A 19,343-nucleotide genomic window follows, 5' to 3' on the forward strand; every position below is an offset into this window, starting at 1 on the left:
AGACAATTAAACTTGTGTCATTTCATCATCAATAAGTTATATAGGTAAGTTTTACAGGTGACCATGCTATTTTTTCTTCTTAGAAGATTTTATTTTACAAGAAACGAACATCTGAAAGTGGCAAGTGACGTTGTTAATTTGGGAGATAAAAATATGGCGGGTGTTTTCCCCTTCTGAAAATAACTGACACATTTGCATCCTATTGGCTATTTAAATATAAAATGACCAAAAATAGTATCTATGATGATAGGAGTCCCTAAATATTTGCATAAATACCCATCACTTCGTGTCAAATTGTAACTGAGGCTGCGAAAAGAGAGCACACAAATCGACGCCATTTTTCAACAGATTAAGGTTTCTGAGCTCACGAAATCCTAGTATTATTACTTTTAATGGTTAGTAGAAAGATATTAATACTATCCATAACATAATTTATTGATCTGATCGGGTTATGGCTACATGTTTGCCTCTTTTCGATTCTTAAATCCAGTAAATTTCCGTAGACCACATGTAAATAAACGCCCCTTTTCCAGCGTGAGACTTCAATTTGAATAAAACTTCAATTTTGGCAGGTCAATGTTAGCATTTAAATTTTAATTAAAGTTTTGCAGTTTTGTAATGCATATGTGCTGATTTGTTTGGTTGTCTCGAATAGTAAAAAGGTGAATATTTTTATTTTTGAACCCAAAAAGTGTGACAAAAAACACAAAAAACAAACAAAATAAAAATATATGAAAAAAATAACTACCCCAGGACAAAGGGGGGTTCCAACTATATGTCCCCATTCAAATGCATTGATCATCCCCAAAAAGGGAGATTCCAATCCCTGGAACCCTATCCCTGGATCTGTTACTGGGAACTATGATTATTAAAACGTATAAAGAATTAGAGAATTATTACTATAGGAACAAGAATAGAGAAAATTTACCATAAAATAAGTAAAAAATAGAGCAAATGACATGCTAGTCCAAATTATTATGAAGTCTGACAAGACTACTTTTTTTCTGGGACGACTTCCTATGCATCCCAGAAAAAAATCTTAATATTCTTAGCAGCAAGCCTTAGGTCTGGTCATAATCATTTTGAACTACTGTAAATTCAGAAATTATTGCGTGCACTTATTATTGCGATTTTGTCATTTTAAACTTGAATGCAATTTTAATTTATACGATTTTGAGAAAAGTCATGCTTAATTCAGTTAAAATATTACAAAATGCAAGTTTTAATTATTGCGTTTACAACTCTGTCGCATTTTTCGCAATAATAAAAACCTCGCAATAATTTCTGAATTTACAGTATTGATGTGCTAATTTATATATTGAGGAAAAAGAAATTATGGACAAAAAGTATAAAAAAAAAATAGAGACCAATGACCTAAAAGATTAAATGATAAAGAAATGCAGAACACCCCATCCAGACCCTTGTCTATGTGAACAACAGTACTATTATTTTTGCTGAATAGTGCATATGGGCATGTAAAATATCTTTTAAAAGGTTTCAGGTATATGAAATATTCACCAGTAGGAAAGTATAAATTCTGTCCCTCCTTCCATGCTAAAAAAAAAATTATGTGATTTATTGTTGAATTTTATTGCCACCTTCAGTATTGGCTTGGTGTTGTGGCCAGGTTTTATTGGCGTTGGATACATTTATTATCAATTACTGGTATGAAGAATTAAAGATATGAATGATTGAATGAAAAGTTATCTTTTAAATAACAGATACCTGTAAGATAATTTAATGTTGCATATTACGTTATACTTTATTAAAACATTATTTATATCTTTTAAAAAGGTTGATATGTTATTAGGGTGATGAATTTTAAATACTAAGTAAATGAATTTATAAGTAGAAATTTTTTCCAAACATCTGTTGGTGTGTATAAGTATTACCTTTTCTAGAGAACCTTTTTCGGGACGTCTGGATTTGGTAATTTTATAGCTCAGGATTTCGAGATTGATCCTTCGGATTCCAGTATTTCCTTTCAACATTTTTTTTTTAATTGGGACCTCAGAAGATCATGTTTTTGTCTATAGACAATTAAAATATATTATAATTTACCGATCATATAGAAAATCTAGAGAAGTTTGCAATTATATTCATTTGATAATATCATCTGCATAAATTATATATTTTCAGATAACAATAGGAATAAGAAGAGCAGGATTTCTATATTGAGGATTTACATGTATGGGACAGAGGACTATTTGACTTGATTTTACTTTAAAAAAACTTTTTAATTTTAACAATAGTTCTCCTTAAATGTTTAAAATACTTTTTACATATTTTTCATTTTAACATTATTTTTATGACTTTGTATTTATTCATCATTTAATAAACTTTTATTTCTAAACATTTTTATATTTTCAAATATACATACAATGTGAAACACTCCACCATTTTATATTGATAACGTGGGGTAAATGTACATGAGACACTATACTGTTGCAATACAATATTACTTAATGTCATTGAAAAACCTGAGATTCATTGATGCAAAGCTAGCATTCTCATAGGGCCCCCCTTTCATAGGAAAAAATTGGTTGATTAAATCGGGAATCACTGGAGCGGGTCCCTCCTAAGTTAGTCAGCAGCAGCAACCCCTTACCCCCCCCCCCCAAAAAAAATAAAAGAAAAAGTTCTGGATCTGTCACTGGTATCAGAAATATACATGTATGTACTGTAGTATTTGATACATAAGAAAAAAAAAGATATAAAAAGTCAAAATGATGGTCTTTTATTCTTTATAAGGTTTGAATGACTTAAATGGAAAGTTTCTAGAATTGTTCACTTCTCCTAGACATAGTGAGGTCTCTCAAGTAGCCTATCATGACATGACTTTTCACTGTTTTGCTTCCATGTAGATTTCAAAGTGTGGCAACCCCTGCACCTAAATAAATCATTTTCAGTAGATACATATCTCTTTTTTCAGACTTTTTGATGAAAAGTTTAAACTAATATACAAATTAGAAAAAAGAAAACTGATCAACTTGAACCCACAACATATAATTGATCTCATGTGCTCTGGAAGAATAAGCAGATCCTGCTCCTTGTGTAGTATTATGAATGAGATGTCTATGTACCCTTTTCCTAGATATGTAAACACATGATTTTGCAAATTATTGCAATTGTGTGCTTTTAGAATGGAGTAAAATATGTGAAAAGGTATTCTATTGCAGAAAAATCAGCACAAGGATATAGGAATGGTATGATTCTTAATAAAGAATAGATCCTGTGTCCAAGATTTGTTTTCTTGTAAACTGGTGTAAAATAAAAATATGGGTCAAGCAGTTATATCAATGCAACAAAACAGGATCACCAAAATCAGAGTGAGACATTCATATACCAGACCTTGGAAGTGATATAGCATTTTGTTAATGCTTTAAATGGTCATATACATGTAGCTCTAACATGTATTAAGAATTTGATGTACTAGGCATTGGGCATTCCTATTGAATGTTAATCTCAAGTTCTCAAGAGTTAAATATGCCCCAGGGCCCAGAAACACTCAAACATGAATAGTTAGTCACAGTGTACATCAGGTTGCTTGATACGCATAATAAGGACAGACATTTATAAACATGTGTGAGTGTTTAGGCAGGCAATTCTTGTTGATTGGTACATGTACTTTTTAAAATTGACAAGTTGAAACATTTCAGATTTATAATAATTTACAGAATCAAAGAATGACTGTAACCATTACCCTAAAAATTGGCTTAAAACAAAGACTAGCTGAGTGCTTACACTTTGCACTTTTGCATGCTTATTCAGACAACAACTTTTGACTAATTGAATTTTATTTTTTTGAAAAAAGGGGGGTAGGTCTACTTCCAGACAATGGAAGTTATTTATATGGACAAATTCGTTCATAGATTAAATCAGTTTCAATGTAATACATAAATCTCGCCCATAAATATGTTATACATCAGCAGCATAATTAAATAACTACAGAAAATGTGATACGAGGAGTTTGAGCAAATCGTAAACATCAACAAATGACGTTGTAAAGCCTTCAACCACTCAACGTTTTAAGAAAAATATATTTAAAATCCTGAAAACATCATCACCCTTCGTTGTCTCAATCAATTTTGTGCTTAAAATCTGTAAAATATGACATAATTTGCTTGATTTTGCACCGAAATAACTCCCAAAACGTCTGAAAAATGTTGAATTTTGACCTCCGGTTGAAGTATTTATTATGTAAACAAGACTCAGAGTGACGGGGAATCCTGTACATAGTCATGTGCCCATATGTTTCTAGGTCACATTTATTTATATCTCGACCAATGAAAAGCTTTAGGATGCATTTGTGTCAGTTGTTTGTAGTCGTGGGGATTACCCGCGGTTTTTTGGAAATCAACGGAGGTAGTCTTTTGGATTATCATATTTCAATAACGGAGCACTTATTTGAATACCGAATTTGGCAGTCGTGTGACAAAATCTATTCTAATGAAAAATTAAACTCAAATACTGATGGATGATAAGTTGTTTTAATAGATTTATTGTCTGAAGCACAGGCTACGTTTTTGTTTACACGCTGGTTACAGCGCCACCTCAAAATTTTTAGATTATGTCCCCTTTCCCGCGGGACTACCGGAAGTAGCTCTTCAATGTCACTGGCTTTCCCACTGTTAGGGGCCATCTGAAGTCCGCCGGCGGACGAGGAATTTTCTCCCTTTGTTAAAAACCCATTGGTGGCCTTCGACTGCTTTTTGCTCTTTTGTCATGTTACTATCTCTTTAACAAATTCACCATTTCCATTCTCAATTTTTGAATTAAAGAATGTTTTAATCAAATAAAAACTAAATCTTTTAATTGCCGTGAAAAATTGTGCTGCCAGTTGTGATAGATATTTCAAAATGTTTCAAAGAAAATGTTTCACAGAAGGTATACGCATATCAATAAACTGAACTCAGTGCAAAGAACCTTTAAAGTACACTTAGACATAGAGCTCAATCTAGTGAAACACTTCGTTATGCTGGTCACTGTCTGTTACCAAACTGCACCGCAATCCTAAAAAAATATGCAAGTTAATTCTAATAGAAGTAGAATCCAAAGGAAGTAAATAAACTATTTACTGAAATAGATGTACAATATGTCTATGAGCCACAGATGCCCCTCCTTGTGAAAAAAACCACAAGTAAACTTCCACATATAGATGCAGGATTCACGTATTTTTTACTATTTTGATGACTATAAGCATTGTGTATAAGTTTCAAAATATTTGGTTGAGGCAAACTAAAAAAAAACCAACTGTACTAGTATACATATTTTTTAAGGGGCCAGTTGAAGGACGCCTACGGGTTCGGGAGTTCTCGCTACATTGAAGACCCATTGGTGGCCTTCTTCTGTTGTCTGCTTTATGGTCGGGTTGTTGTCGCTTTGACTTATTCCCCATGTCCTTTCTCAATTTTAAAGTTAAAGAACAGAAACAACAGATTTAGCATTTTTCCTATCTTAAGGCTCCGTGTTGATATTTGTATCATGAGCACTCGTACCAACTTCTTATATCTAATAACTCATGAACAGTAACACCACCCAATATCGAAATTGATATATCTGTGTGATGGGGTAATAAGCATTACGTATAAGGTTTATAACATATTTGATTGAGTCAAACTTAAAAAGAACTAAAACGAAAAATTTAGCATTTTCTATGTTTTAAAAGGAACATGATAACTCATCATGAACGGTAAAAGTGACGCTACCAAATATCAATTTTTTTTTATGTGGAAATAAGCATTTCCCCAGTTTAGGGAGATGGTGGAGACACCGCTAACATGTTCAACCCCCGTCTTATTCAGTATGCATGTGCCTGTCGCAAGACAAGAGCCTATAAATTTGCCCGTTTCTTTTCTCGTTTGAATTTCGTTTTCTCGTGTGTTTTTCTATGTTGTGATGTTATGCTGTTGTTTCAGAAAAGAGGGAGAAGGTTTGGTACCATTAAAACGTTCAATCCCTTTGCAAATGTTTGCACCTGTCCTAAGTCAGGAATCTGTTGTACATTAGTTGTTGTTTGTTTGTGTAATTTATACGTGTTTCTCGTTTCTCGTGTTTTTTTATATAGATTAGACCGTTGGTTTTCCCGTTTGAATAGTTTTACACCTCTAGTAATTTTGGGGCCCTTTATAGTTTGTTGTTCGGTGTGAGCCAATGGTCCGTGTTGAAGGCCGTACATTGACCTATGATGGTTTACTTTTATAAATTGTTATTTGGATTGAGAGTTGTCTCATTGGCACTCATACCACATCTTCCTTTATCTATTTGCTCATTATTGAAGGCCGTATGGTGACATATAGTTGTTAATTTCGGTGTCATCTGGTCTCATGTGGAGAGTTCCCTTTGGCATCCATGCCACATTAGGTGGAGGGCTGAGATCCCGCTAGCATGTTTAACCCGCCTCATTCTGTTTGTATGTGCCTGTCCCAAGTCAGGAGACTGTAATTCATGAATTGTCGTTTGTTTATGTGTTACACATTTGTTTTTTTTTTCTTCATTTTTTGTTCATAAATTTGTCCGTTTCCTTTCTCGTTTGAATTGTTTTACATTGTCATTTCGGTGCCTTTTAAACCCGACTATGCGGTATGGAATTTGCTCATTGTTAAAGGCCGTAAGGTGACTTATAGCTGTTAATTTCTGTGTCATCTAGTCTTTTGTGAAGAGTTCTAATTGGCATGAGTTTTTTTATTTTATTTTGTGTATAAGTTATGTAGTATTTGGTTGAGGCAACTTAAGTTAAGAGAACTGAACCCTTTTTGTGGGACGTTCGGGACGGACGGACTAGAGTAACTCTTTATGCCCCTTTACTATGGCACCGACACAGAAGTTCTGACTATTGTGCTGGTGCTACTCATCCCACTAGCACTGTCATTAACACACACAAAATTTTATTATACAAATATTCAATCTTAATTTTGATTTGATTATTTTGGGCCTAATGATTATATGCATGCCTTTCCCAAGGAGTATCAAATTTGACAAATTTATTGTACATATACATTTTTGTAATATTTTATAACTTGTTTTACGATTAAATAAAGCTAACAAACTTAAATTGGTCATCACTTTCTTTTAATATATCTTTTAACATTCCGTTTTGAACAAAACGATTTGTTACATATACTTCACACGTATTTCTATCAAATCTGACATTATTACAAAGCACCTAATTAATAAAATTCATTCGAACTTTAAATGTGCAATCAAATATATATATGCAAGTCGTCAACTGGTCAAGTGGCTAGATGCATACATCGTTGGCCAAACGAACAACAGGTCCTAATTTTGTTGTTTGAAAACTTCTAGAAATATTTACGGAAATAAGGAATGAATAAAGGGAAATAAATTAAAACAGAACGACTGAATTAAATAAAAGGATGTTCTATATAATGTATATTTCGTTTTATTTTTAAAATCTATACGATGCTTTATTTTTATCTAATATCCTTATCAAAATTATTAGAATGAGAAAATAAATACCTCAATTACAGCTTCTTTTGCCGTCGATCATGAAATGTATAATGTTATAAAACAATTTTAGCGTCTTTGACCTACTTTATCTTTTTATTCGGATACTTGTGGTTATCTTCTGTTCAACGGGAATAATCTATAATAGAACCCAGATAAAACCAAGAAGACGGGTTGCTATAACCAAACAACCCGGATGTTGAACCAGTTACCATGGTTTCGAACCACACAACCCAGATGAAACCAAGGTTTAGAACCAGAATGCTCGGATAGAACATAATTGCATTCGGAATTCTCACGACTTTTTATAACTTCAACGTATTTTCCAAATCATTTATTTATTTAGTATATTTATATATAACAAGATTGATCGTTTATATAAATATACAGTGTTAATTTCCATTGTTTAACGCAAGAGTATATTTTAGATGAATAAATACGGTTCCTTATTTGTGCATTGTGATTAAAAATTCGTATGTTTTGTTTACAACTCTGTCTTGTATTGTTCTAGTCGTACTATTTCAAATATTTAATTTCATGAATGTATCATGTGTTTCCACCAGTTTACCATAGTACTATCACATGATAAGGTTAGAAATTAATGGTAAACCCTAGTTTTAGTGTTTTAATGTCTAATCTTACTGTTTTAATTTATTGACCTAACCGCACGACTCGATTCTCAATTACCATTTTTAAAAGATAATCGTTGCAAAGAATCCTGCTCAAACTTTTGTGAAAGACAGTTTTAACTTTGAAGTGTTGCCAGAGTTTATGTTCTATATTGAAGGCAACTGTAGTGATCTGCAGTACAAGTACCGTTCAATTGAGTTTAGTTATATGTCTTGTGTTTCTGTCTCTTGCCTAGGTGTTCTGTATTTGGCATGTGTAGTGCATCATGACACAAGACATTGTTACGTGCACCATGATGAACTTTCTTGCAGGACTGCTATGTGTATTTTTTAACATGGAACTCTTGACCAGACTATGACTTTTTGACTCTTTACATATGCACGTTGGGTGTGCCATAATGATACAGTGTGTTCCTTTGTATATTACCTTGACCTCAAAATATAATATTCAATTGACCTTGCTTCTGAATATGTGGCATGTAGGAGGAATAGTCATACGATGGTGAGTCTAGTGGCACGAAAAACTTCATGTGAACGTGACCTTTGCCATCAATGTACAACTTGTATATTTTGTTTGAATGCAATGGAGAATTGCCTGATTGGCACTCATACCACATCTTCTTATATCTATATAAGATATACAGATATACTTGTGTGTATTGTGCACCACGATGACCCTTTCCCTCAAAATATGCTTTCTGTTTTTTTGACAAGGAACTCTTGACCAAACTATAACTTTTTGACTCTTGACCTATGCATATTGGGTGTGTCTCTTGGAATGATTGACGTCATATGTATATATTAGTATATATTAGTATAGCAAGGCCAAAGAGAACATTGTATTTTATGGTAGAAATGAGATAAAGCATAACATTTTTTGTTATTTTCATTGATATAAGAGACGATTTCAATCATTTAAACTGCTAACTGACACATTTTTCGAATAAAAACAGTTTTTGGTACATAAGGTGGTCACCACTTAACACAAAAATCAGCATGATTTTTGTCGATTTTTTTCATTTTTTACACCTGATTTTACCGAAAACCCAGAAATCCTCACATAAAAAACTATAAAATATAAAATTATGGATGTTTTGTCAACAAAATGATGCAAAAAAAATCTTGGGGAAATGTTGCAGAAAGTTGCTAAAAGAGGAATACTAGTCATTGTAATTTACCCTGAATTTTTTTGGGGCTCTATTTGTAAATAAATATTTCATATGAATATTTTCATGATAAAATAGTCCTTTCTTATGAAAAAAATTTATTTCTAGATGTATTGAGGGTAATTTTATCATATTACATATTCCAGCAACTAAAAATTTCATGCTCAAACTAATCTGGATGTAATTTTGAAAAATGAGTTATTTCCCCTTTTTGAAAATCTTCGTTCAAGATATAGAAAAAACTGTAATCCACAGATAGTGACATACTAATTATAAATGTTGCCTGCTCATTTTTAAAACAATTTCCGGACACAATTTGTGACATTTATTACACAGAAATATCAAGAGCTATCTGCCATAAAATTTTCAGATGAATTGGATAATCGGTTGTTGGGTTGCTGCCCCTGAATTGGTAATTTTTAGGAAATTTTGCCGTTTTTGGTTATTATCTTGAATATTATTATAGATAGAGATAATCTATAAACATCAATAATGTTCAGCAAAGTAAGATCTACAAATAAGTCTGGATGACTAAAATGGTCAATTGACCCCTTAGGGAGTTATTGCCCTTTATAGTCATTTTTTACCAATTTTTCGTAAATTTTTGTAATCTTATACAAAAATCATCTTCTCTGAAACTACAGGGCTAAATTTAACCAATCTTAGCCACAATCATTATTAGGGTATCTAGTTTAAAAAATGTGTGCGGTGACCCAGCCAACCAACCAAGATGGCCGCCATGGCTAAAAATAGAACATAGGGGTAAAATTAGATTTGGGCTTATAACTCTGAAACCAAAGCATTAAGAGCAAATCTGACAGAATTTAATTGTTTATCAAGTCAATTTGTTTCTGCCCTGAAATTTTCAGATGTATTAGTTAACTGGTTGTAGGGTTGCAGCCCCCCCCCCCCCAATTTGTAATTTAAAAAAAAAAATTGCCGTTTGTGGTTATATTGAATACTATTATAGATAGAGATAAACTGTAAAAAGACATAATTTTCAGCGGAGTAAGATCTACTAATAAGTCAAATGACCAAAATGGTCAGTTGACCCCTTTAGGAGTTAAAGCCCTTTATAGTCAATTTTTAACAATTTTCATTAATTTGGTAATTTTTTGAAAATTTTTACAAAATGTTTTCCTGTGTTACTAAAGGGCCAATTTTATTATAGATAGAGAAAATTGTAAGTAGCAAGAATGTTCAGTAAAGTAAGATCTACAAACACATCACCATCACCAAAACACAATTTTGTCATGAATCCATCTGTGTCCTTTGTTTGATATGTACACAAGGTGAGCGACACAGGCTCTTAAGAGCCTCTAGTTCTTATTCTTGTTTATAAAATATATTGTTAAAAAATATTTTTACAACTGTATCATGTATATGATACATATATTGATGTGAAACTAAATGGGTATTGACTCAAACCTTCAATACAAAATGATTTATAATAGTTCAAGCAATTTAAAGTTAACACATTTATTAAAAATAACTTGAATACATGCGGAACTTATCATGTTGGGACAAAGACGATAAGTATTTATAAAGCCAATTAGCAATTGTGTATATATATAACAACAACAAAAAAAGAAGTTATATGTTCAGTCTTGATTCAAAAGAGTTTTTACTTAATTACTCAAAGTATACCCTGTAAAATAAATTGATTCTCAAAATCCCCAAATTTTAACATAAAACCCAAATTTTCCATAAATATAATGAACCTAATAATGAACCCATTTTGTTTATCTCTGTATTTAAAGAAAATCATTTGAAGTATCCATACTAAAATTCTTTGATATTAGTGCCTTAATATTTCTAATTTTTTTTTTTTTATGTCATAGGTCAGTCATTTGAACAAACATATTCAACAAACACCAACATCAATATAAGATGTTAGTTGGTTTATATGGTTGAAATGTTTTGGTATGATAGCAAACATATGAAAAATTGGCCTACATGAACAGTTTACACTCCTAATATGACCCAATTTGAATTATCCACCATTGATTTAAAATATGTTTACCCAGAGATATTTTTTCATTAATGATTAGCTAAATACCTAATCTTTAAGTGTAGTGAGTCTTGTTTTGTCGATATTTCTGCAAAAAAATGTTTTAGGGATCAAATTTGGTCGAATTTTACTCTTTTTGCTTAAGATCCACAGTACCTACAATTGCTATTGGCTCTGATATTCTATACTGTATTTCACCGTATATGATTTACTTTAATAAATATATTTTTATAAAGCATATGCTGTTGTTCATTTAATGATAAACTATGTAAAGCTATCTGCAATAACAAATGAGCTGTTTATTATTGAAATTTGGTCATTTTGAGGTAAATTTTTCCTTGGTTGCTAAGGAAATTTATGTTCCTTAGCAACCGACAAGAAGGACTGGGATGATTAAGATTTTAAACTTATGTTTATAAATAATGCAACTAACTTTGATGTTAGAGGTAGTTTTTCTATCACATTATTTTTTTTATGTGGCCAGCTGTTGATTGATGCATACAGAGAATTGATGTTAAGTTTTATGTTCTAGAGTTTGAACTAGTACACATTTTGTCAATGGGCCATCTGAAGCCCGCCTCCCGGCGAGGGATTTTCTCGCTTTGTTGAACACCCATTGGTGGCCTTCGACTACTTTCTGCTTTTTTGTCATGTTTCTGTCTCTTTTACACATTCCACATTTCCATTCTCAATTTTGAAGAATGTTTTGTTCAAATGAAAACTAAATCCTTTAATTTCCGTGAAAAATTAGAGAGAACATTTACTGCTTCAGTAGCACCATATGCTGCCAGTGTGATAGATAATGCAAAATGTTTCAATCATTTTACCTTAGAATTAATTTCATGGACATGTAGGCATGGATAGTCTGTTTTCACATCTTAAACATGCACACAGAAGGTATACGCATATCAATAAACTGAACTCAGTGCAAAGCACCTTTAAAGTACACTTAGACAGAGAGTTCAATCTAGTGAAACACTTTGTTGTGCTGGTCACATTACTTGAAACATCACTGTCTGTTACCAAACTGCACCGATATCCAGAAAAAGTAAGCAAGTTAATTCTATTAGAAGTAGAATTCAATGGACGTACATAAACTGTTCACTGAAATAAATGTAGAATATGTCTATTTGCCACAGATGCCCTGCTTGTGAAAAAAACATGAGTAAACTTCCACATATAGATGCAGGATTCACGTAATTTTGACCGTCTTGTGATCATAAGCATGTTGTATAAGTTTCAAAACATTTGGTGAGGCAAACTAAAGTTAAAGAATGAAAACAACAGATTTAGCATTTTCCTATCTTAAGGCCCCGAGTTGACATTTGTATCAATATTGGTACTCGTACCACATCTTCCTACATCTAATAGCTCATGAACAGTGACGCCAACCAATATCGAACTTGATAGAGCTGTGTTATGGGGTAATACATGTAAGCATTGCATATAAGGTTTAGAACATTTGATTGAGTCAAACTTATTTAAGAGAACGGAAACGAAAAATTCAGCATTTTCTATGTTTTCAAAAGGGACATGATTACTCATTTAATTCTCGTTTGAATTGTTTTTCATAGTTATTTCGTTGCCTTTATAGCTGACTACATGTATGCGGTATGGACTTTGTTCATTGTTGAAGGCCGTATGGTGAACTATAGCTGTTAATTTCTATGTCATCTGGTCTCTTGTGGAGAGTTCTCATTGGCACTCATGCCACATTAGGTGGAGGGTGTGGATTCCGCTAACAAGTTAAACCCCACCTGTTCTGTATGTTTGTGCCTGTCCCAAGTCAGGAGCCTGTAACTCAGTGATTGTCGTTTGTTAGTGTTACATATTTGTTTTTCGTGCATTTTATTGTACATAAATTAGGCCGTTAGTTTACCCGTTTGAATTGTTTTACATTGTCATTTCGATGCCTTTATATGCTGTCTATGCGGTATGGACTTTGCTCATTGTTAAAGGCCGTATGGTGACCTACAGTTGTTAATTTCTGTGTCATTTGATCTCTTGTTGAGAGTACTCATTGGCACTCATGCCACATCTTCTTTTTTATATTGTGTATAAGTTTTGTTGTATTTGGTTAACTAAAGTTTGGAGAACGGAATCCATTGTTTGGGACGTTCAGGACGGATTGACTAGGGTAACACTTTATGCCTCTCCAATATGGCGCCAACACAGAAGTTCTGACTATTGTGCTTGTGATACTCATCCCACTAGCACTGTCATTAACACACACACCATTTTATTATAAAAATATTCAATCTTAATTTTGATTTCTTTATTTTTGGCCGAATGGTTATATGCATGCCCTTCACACAGAGTATCAAATTTGACAAATTTATTGTACATATACATTTTTGTAATATTTAATGGATTATTTTTCAACTAATTAAAAAAAGAGGGACGAAAGATACCAAAGGGACAGTCAAACTCATAAATCTAAAACAAACTGACAACGCCATGGCTAAAAATGAAAAAGACAAACAGAAAAACAATAGTACACATGACACAACATAGAAAACTAAAGAATAAACAACACGAACCCCACCAAAAACTAGGGGTGATCTCAGGTGCTCCGGAAGGGTAAGCAGATCCTGCTCCACATGCGGCACCCGTCGTGTTGCTTATGTGATAACAAATCCGGTAAAAAGTCTAATTCGGTAGGTCACATTCAGGAAAGGGAAGGGGATTGTAGTTACGACGTAAGGAACATATCCGATATAAGCTTACAAACTTAAATTGATCATCACTTTCTTTTGCATTTGTATTTTAATAAAAGAATTTTAGCGTCTTTGACCTACTTTATCTTTTTTATTCGGATACTTGCGATTATCTTCTGCGAGTTCAATGGGAACATTTTAATGATCTAGAATAGAACCCAGATGGAACCAAGAAGTTGGGTTGCGATAACCAAACAACCCGGATGTTGAACCAGTTACCATGGTTTCGAACCAAAGAACCCGGATAGAACCAAGGTTCAGAACCAAAAAACCCAGATGGAACCAAGGTTTAGAACCAGAGTGCCCGGATAGAACCTAATTCCATTCGGAATTCTCATGACTTTTTATACCTTCAAAGTATTTTCCAAATCATTTATTTATTTAGTATATTTATATATAATTTTATTTCATTTATATTTCTTCATTTAAATGCAATATTTTTTTATTTGAATGGTATTTTTTTTCATTTTAATGCAATATTTTTTATTCAATTGGTAAAACATGTCATTTTAATGCAATATTTTCTATTCAATTGGTATAGTAGTTTTTTTTTTCTATTTATATGCAATAATTGCATTATGGGAAATTCTTCGACGTCATACATTGTAAGGTCAAATTTGAAACAACGTGTGTAATTGGTCGGTAATTGTTTGGATTTCCTCCCTCTCTTTCTATTACGATTGATAAGTTATAGATTATCATCCACCTCATATTTGAACTCCGCTCTTTGTTTTTATATTATATAATGAATTCTAAACTCGTGTTTTCCTGAACAAGCATGACATATTTGTCACTGGGCGTTAAAAATTAGCAACAAACAATATATCAATTTAAACTTGTGTTAAATAAGAGGAAAACCTTTTGTTGGGGTGGGGGACAGAAGGATTTCATATATTAATATGGTTGCCTGGTAAGAGCTAAACAATTAGGCATGATTAGCGACAGATTGAAATGAATGATAATGCCCTCCCTTCTGTCAAGCCTAAATTTTAGGCGACGCAGTAAGTTTAGTCGAGGTAATGTCTTTGAAATATTTTTTTCGATGTGATGATTCCATGTTCCATCACTCGAGAAAGTTAATCCTAAGTGCTTATGAGTTTGAATAAAATTGAGAATGAAAATGGGGAATGTGTCAAAGAGACAACAACCCGACCATAGAACAGACAACAGCAGAAGGTCATCAATAGGTCTTAAATGCAGCGAGAAACTCCCACACCCGGATGAGTCCTTCAGCTGGCCCCTAAAACATTATATATACTAATTCAGTGGTAATGGACTTCATACTAAATCCAAATTATACACAAGAAACTAAAATTAAAAATCATACGAAACTAACAAAGGCAAGTGGCTCCTGACTTGGTACAGGCGCAAAACTGCGGCGGGGTTCAACATTTTTTTTGAGATCGCAACCCTCCCACTATACCTCTAGCTAATGTAGAAAAGTAAACGCATAACAATACGCACAGTAAAAATCAGTTCTAGAGAAGTTTGAGTCTGGTGCCAGAAGAGGTAACAAAAGAAAACAAACAAAATGACAATAATACAAAAATAACAACAGACTACTAGCAGTTACTGACATGCCAGCTCCAGACCTCAATTAAACTGATTGAAAGATTATGTCTTCATCATAGGAATATCAGGCACACTCCCTCCCGTTAGGGGTTTGAACTCTTTTTATAATGACGCCATTCATATTCAAAGGTGGATGATAACGTGGTTCGCTTTTTCGTGATAATACAATGGATTCTGTCTTAGACGGGTTAAAATTTACTAACCATTTATCCGCCCAGCAATTTATTTTACGCAAGTTGTAGTTTAAAGAAATCGATGAAACCAGTGGATTATCTACAACAGCATAAATGCATGTATCGTCCGCAAATAGTTTAATCTTACAGCTTACTTCGTTTATAATGTCATTAATATAATTGAGAAACAACAAGGACCCAACAATTGAACCCTGGGGTACTCCAGCATTTACATCAGCCCATGAAGATTCTACTCCGTTTATGACAACCCTTTATTTTCTGTTCGACAAGTAATCTTTAAGCCACAGGAGAAGGTCAACAACTGTTACAAATCCCATCATTTGCAACTTATAGAGCAATCTCTAATGCCCCACACAGAACCTGATATATTTGCCTTCGTCTAAGGCTTTGCTAAGAACGTTACAAATGTATAAAAGCTGATTTCTTAGTCGAACGTTAGTTATGAAACCATAATGGTGCTCGGTAATCAAAACTAGTATGAAGTTAGGGACTGTGCAATATTTATCTGAGGGTGGGGCCGGTGCAAACATGGACGGGGCAAATACTTTTTTCATGCAAATAATGAGCGGGGCCCAAAGTTTTTTGTAACAAACACTTGGTGGGGCGCACACTTTTTTAAAAAAAACCTTCGTGTGTGCATACAAAAATTAAATCAGAGTATAACAGATTAAAACTATCTGAATGCAACATGTTTAAAGGTCTAAATATTCTTATCAAAACATATATTTGTGATTTCTTTAGGAAAAAGTAACTTGATAGAAAAAAAAGCATAATTGAATCTAAAACAAAATAACCTAATACAGTGCTTCAATATATTTTTATGTGTTTATGCTTTTAATAATCATTTATTTTAAAAAATGAAATTCTGATCAACAGAATGTATAAAATATACATGTACATTGTACGTACAAAAAATTTTGAAACTAAAATAAGAAAAATAAATGTTTGGCACTTTAAAAAAATATTAAATTGCTTATAGTACATTATTATTAAGTATTGTCTATATAAATAAAATATCGGGAAAACTATAAACAATGTTTTGTAAATTAAACAAAAATTTTGAACAATTCTTTACACAGGAGAATATAAATTCTATCTAACTTTGGCCTCAAGTGGGCCTTTTTTTTCTTAGATGGACAATTTTAACACTGAAAATGCTTCTAGTATGACTAAATATTGACTTATTCCATAAACAGTACAAACTTAACCAGAACATTTCCCATTTTAATAGATTATAGCTAGAGAAATACCCAAGTGATACATTTAGGGAATTACACAACAAAGAAGGCAAATATCTCAGTTAAAAACATTCGTCTTGACTTGAAATCTGGTGTTTCCAATTAAACTCTATATTGCGAAAGGTGCAAAGAAATACAAAAGAATATAGTTTGGTGTATTTTATACAATAAAGTTAATATTGAACTCCTAGCATAAAGTTTTATATCAGTACCCATCAATTTGACTTATAATGATGAATCAGCACTTTTCTCAACACAGTATTGTTCTCAGTGAATATTTTTTATTCTTTGTGATAAAAATCAAATGTACTAATCAAAAGCTTCAAAATAGTCTAACATAACTGAAGTCTGATGCCCTCTGTCATTTTACACCAAATTTATGAAATTTTGGAAGTCTTTTCAAATAATTCTCTAGAAAATATTTCAATAGGTTTCAAAATTTGTATTGTAAATATACACACTGCAGTTATTATTCATAGATAAATACACAAAAATACACTGTACTCTTACATTCAATCACAGCGCTCCCAAGTTGACTTCCTTAAATAAAATAAAATCTTCATTCTTTTGAATTATATGCATTTGAGTTGAAATATCAACTCTGATATACATGTATTATTGAATGGGTTTTTTTAATATTTGCTGTACACCGGCCCCACCCTCAGATAGATATTGCACAGTCCCTTAAAGACGTGCTGATATACACAACGCTCGAAAACTTTACTCATCACCGAGAGAAGAGATATTGAACGGTAACTACTGTCATTACTAAGTATGCTTTTATACCTTCAGCCAAGTCTACCAAATAGTGACTTTTACAGTTAAGTCTACACAACAGTGACTTTCACCTTTAGTAAAGTCTAGCAAGCAGTTACTTAATCTTCTGTGAAATCGCCCCAGCAATCAGCTGCATCTTCTGTCAATTCGACCACGCAATTAGCCTCAACTTCCGTAAATTGTTTCCGGCTAATTAAATCATCCAACTCGTCTGTAAGTGTCCTTTCAGTAGTCTTAACAGAAGGATGAGGGGCAGAGTTAACAGTATCAGTTTTTAACAAATTATACCTACCAGATTTCTCTTTCAGAATATCATAATCGACCACATCCTGCTACTGCAAAACCTTCATCAATAGATAGCAATAACAATACCTCTTTTGAGCATTCCGATATAGAATCCGCCGACAATTCTAGTCTGACTTCTTGTCATGCCTATCCTCCAATTCTGGTGCCTGCCTTACAGAAGAGTGAAACTGACTAATCTTTTTATTGCATTTTCTTATCCAATAGTATGGACACTTTGGGACGGACGAGGCAGTTGCCAATGAAAGACTAGAACAGAAACAAATGAAGAGCAGGTCTAGACACTTTGAAGTTGGAAACCGTAAATTAAGAAGCAACTAGCGGATTTGAAATGGAAAGACCAGCTGTTCAGACATATGGAACCGTAAATATTATTGTAAATATTATGATGAGTTTTATTGTTAGAATCGTGAGACCGATTTTATTGAGCTGCAACTCTTCTGAAACAATTCAAATTCTGAAAAATTTGTAATATGGCGTATACATATCTTGTTTATATACTTCCCCAATTTTTCTTTGAAACATTTTTTTTTTTCGCTCAGAAAATGTCAATTTTTGAGGAAACATCAAAACTTTGAGACCGTTTTGGAAACGCTTTTTCGCATGCTCAGTCGTACTGCCAACTTTGATATTGTTCACATATTTGCATATACAGATTGGTAATTTTCAACTTATTGTAAGGGAGTTTGTTTTTATATTGCTAATAAGATTCAGCAAGTTGAGTATAGAAGCAGATTCTGAGATACAAGAAGGGTTGATTCCAGATGAAGTGTTTTAGATTTTCTTTTAATCCGTTTTGATTGGATTTTTACATTGTGTTACGTTATATTAATTACTCATTTTGATCACTTTCGGTATATATAATGACAACACATTTTACGAAGCTCATACACAATGGTTATTGGAAAAAGCTAATGAAAATCATACTTTGTCACATTTTTTTTTATGGTATTTAATTATTTTTTATTTTCCAACCGATCGCGAGATGCATTGGTTCTGTTGAATTATGTTCCTCATTTTCATCTCTTTAAAAGAAATAGAATTGAATGATTTAACCGTGTCCAAATGTTTACTATGTCTACATCATCACTGTGTCTACACTCTTTGTTTCAATACTTGTCCAACTGTACCGCGATTTCGCCGGCATCTATAGTTGTTAACAAAATCAATGTTTGTAAAAACAATATAAACAATTTTCAAATGTCTGAAAATTTTTGCCGTTAATAATAAATTTATCTAAAAGATTAATTTTAAAGTAACGCTGGTCGT

General features: G+C 32.7%; 1 long non-coding RNA gene across 1 annotated transcript; it reads left to right on the forward strand.

Annotated features, from left to right (window-relative positions):
- The first annotated feature begins 298 nt into the window (after positions 1-298).
- LOC143082374 (uncharacterized) lies at positions 299-2,355 on the forward strand. Its single transcript, XR_012980370.1, has 2 exons — positions 299-395; positions 2,140-2,355. It is a non-coding gene; the product is annotated as an uncharacterized LOC143082374 (long non-coding RNA).
- The last annotated feature ends 16,988 nt before the right edge of the window (positions 2,356-19,343 follow it).

The sequence above is a fragment of the Mytilus galloprovincialis genome, chromosome 7 (assembly GCF_965363235.1).
Source record: "Mytilus galloprovincialis chromosome 7, xbMytGall1.hap1.1, whole genome shotgun sequence".
NCBI classification, from domain to species: domain Eukaryota; kingdom Metazoa; phylum Mollusca; class Bivalvia; order Mytilida; family Mytilidae; genus Mytilus; species Mytilus galloprovincialis.